We start from the raw sequence: 3,545 nt of genomic DNA on the forward strand, positions 1-3,545 counted from the left end.
AAACTTGTGATTTCCTCCTATCATTTTCTTTTATTAAGATATCTTTGACAGCCAATAAGTTACTAACACGGTATTTATCTTTATATTGGGTTTACTATTAATCTATCTCTTCCTATGAATGTATTTTCATCCTATATTTTCCTTTCTTATAGCTTTATCGTTATTCTTTGATAGAATTCTTATTCTTTAAAACCTATCCTTTAACTAGGATATATGTCACTTCTTATCTTACGACCTTTCTTTTATACATTATTATCCCTTTTTCTGATCCTTTTCATACTTTGACTAATTTCAAGGCATACCTATATAGGTAGTTTTAATTAATTAAGGTTGGCGAACAATGTTACAATGAGTTCCTATAATCGAGCTATCTGACATGAAATTTCCTCGCCACGACACTTTATCAGATGTCAAAAGACAATAAAGTTATGCATGTTAAGGTTGTAGCTAGCAACCGTAGGTAGGAGTGTCAATCATGTATATACCTATCCATACCTTTAACTCTCACTTAAGATTAACAGTTATAGGCACATAGTTAGCTAAATTTTAATCACCTAAATGATGAATAATAAGACTCATTTAACAACTTGCTTTGATAAACCATTAAAGTATGATTATTTATCCTTATGATTCTTTTCTTTAGTCTTTCCTTTAATATGATATCCTTACATAACTAACCATATATATATATATATATATATATATATATATATATATATATATATATATATATATATATATATATATGTTCAGGTTCATTTGAGACCATTCTAATTTTGTGAGATCGTGAGACCAAATCTAAAAATAATTTTAAAATGCAAAATAAATTGAAAAATCCAAAAAAAAAAAATTAATATTATTTTCGAAACTTGAATTAACTAAAAAAAATTAAAAAAAAATCCGTTTTTTTTTAAAATACGTGAAATATTCTAATAGAATATTACACTGACATATTCAAAAAAATAATTTTAAAATGCAAAATAAATGGAAAAATCCAAAAATTCTTCTTTTAAATATTATTTTTGGAACTTGAATTAACTAAAAAAATAAAAAATAAATAAAAAATAAAAAAATACGTCTCACGGTCTCACAAAATTAGGTCGTCTCACATGAACCTAACCCTATATATATATATATATATATATATATATATATATATATATATATAATAACAATAATAATAATAATAATAATAACAACAACAAAAACAAAAACAACAACAAAAACAACAACAACAACAACAATAATAATAATAATAATAATAATAATAATAATAATAATAATAATAATAATCTTTGTATTGATATGCGTTGATAGGATATTAATACATAGTGCAATTAAGTACATTGCTTATCCTTAAGTTTTCCTTTAATACACTTTTCTTATATAATTATTCTGATACATACATATATATATATATATATATATATATATATATATATATATATATATATATATATATATATATATATATATATATATATATGTATGTATGTATATAGAAACACACACACTCTTCTTATCCTTACATTTAGCCAGCATAATGATTAGGTAGTAGGATATCCTAGGTAATTGGCCAACATAACAAGGTAAAATCCCCCATTGTAATTTTAGGCATTTATAACGACTTGACATAATATCATTCTTAATTTTTAGGCAGGGTAATTACCGGGCACAGTATTATCCTAATGTTTCATGTACAAACTACTGATATATTACAAATAAATATATTTTTGTAAAATTATTTGATATAATTTGATAACATGTATCCCCCTCCCCATCAAACATTGGAAAAAAGTAAAAGTCATGTTGTTAGCTCACCTTAGTAACATGAGCAAAGGGACTTTGACTATCGCATTGGTAGTTTCAAGCCATCGGGAGGAGGAAACAGGACTTCAGATTGGTTCAGAGAGAAGAGATGGTGTTTAAGGTGTGGAGATTAGAGAAGTAAAATACTCTATTGATATGTTTTATTTTAGTGTATGCGTGGTGCAAATCTCTATGCGCGTCATTCACGAAGCACGTGGCTCCATCCAAAACTGGTCATGTGTCACTTTCCCCGTGGTCCACGTCTCTTGGATCTTGAAAAATCTGTTTGTCAGAGGTGCCCGTCGTGTGTGGCGTGTATGACGCATGCACAAATAATATTTTCTAAAAATTAATACCACTCTTATATGAATCTTGTTTCTGACATTCCTTATATATTTATGTAGCTATTGATAAATACTACAACTTTCCTTTAGGTAGTTTTGGCTAATTCCTACTTTTGTTTTTATCTTGTATTTTATGTTTTTTTTTTCAAAAAAAAAATTGTATCTTCTTCATATGTACTCCGTTTTTTGGCCTTCTTTGCCTCAAAGTTCCCATGTTATGGAGTACTAGACTATCCTTTTAATGACCTTAGCCAAAACTCAACCAGTCACTAAGTATTATTTTGACGTTGTGAAATTCATTGAAGAAGTTGATTTTATCATTTTACAACAATCATAACTCTTCTAATCGAAGTTTGAATTTTATGAAGTTTATATCCTTGAGACCGTGTCGCAGAGTACTTTCCTAATATGTTATTGGTTAATGCATGTTTTTGTGCACTTGTGCGATTTACGTTAGTTTGGACTACTTTTTCTCCTATATTAGGGTTATGATCCTTGCGTTTAGATAATTATTATATTCTCTGTCTTTTACAATTGGTGACTAATGACACTTTTTGTAATTGTCATATTCACATCTACGTATTTATCTACATCATTTAAATACCTGTTCACAATTACGTTATTATTTATGGTTATTTACGTTCCCGTTTATGTTACATTTATATTTACATTCATTTACATTATTTTTTAATATTTAGGATCACTTTACATTCATTATTAACGATTATACATTTAATTAAGTCATACATATTGTTTATATATATATATATATATATATATATATATATATATGTTTGGTCAAATGTTGAATTTTAAGATGTATAAATCTCTACGGCAATATGTACAAACCTATTATGCACTGAAATCTTATTTGGTCAAATGAATATAAATGTAACTAATTCTATAGAAAAATGCTAGAAATAACCATTCAAATCAGAAAGACTCATTCAAATATGGAAGAAACTATAAATATGGATAAATGATAGGATTTGTTACTCCACGCTTAGATAAAACTCTCTCCAAATTCATCCCGACTTAAAAACACTATCGCTTAATAGGTTCAGCTGTCACCATCTCCAATTCTCCATTCATCAGAGAACACAAGTCAGTGCTCCCCACCTCCACACCACTAACAATGCCACTTCTCTTCTTCAACCTGAGTGCTCCCCACCTCCACACCACTAACAATGCCACTTCTCTTCTTCAACCTGAATTCCCCAACACGAACCTGCTCCTCCATTCTTTTCAATCCTATCTCCTTTGTCCTTTCTCTCTCACGAAGAACTAGGTTGCCGCACCATTACCTTTTAATTAATGAGCACCTGGTTCTTCTCCCCCTACACACTCTCTCGGATACTGGGTCAGCCACCACTAACATCACCACCATCAAGA

The sequence above is a fragment of the Lactuca sativa genome, chromosome 1 (genome assembly GCF_002870075.4).
Source record: "Lactuca sativa cultivar Salinas chromosome 1, Lsat_Salinas_v11, whole genome shotgun sequence".
NCBI lineage: Eukaryota > Viridiplantae > Streptophyta > Magnoliopsida > Asterales > Asteraceae > Lactuca > Lactuca sativa.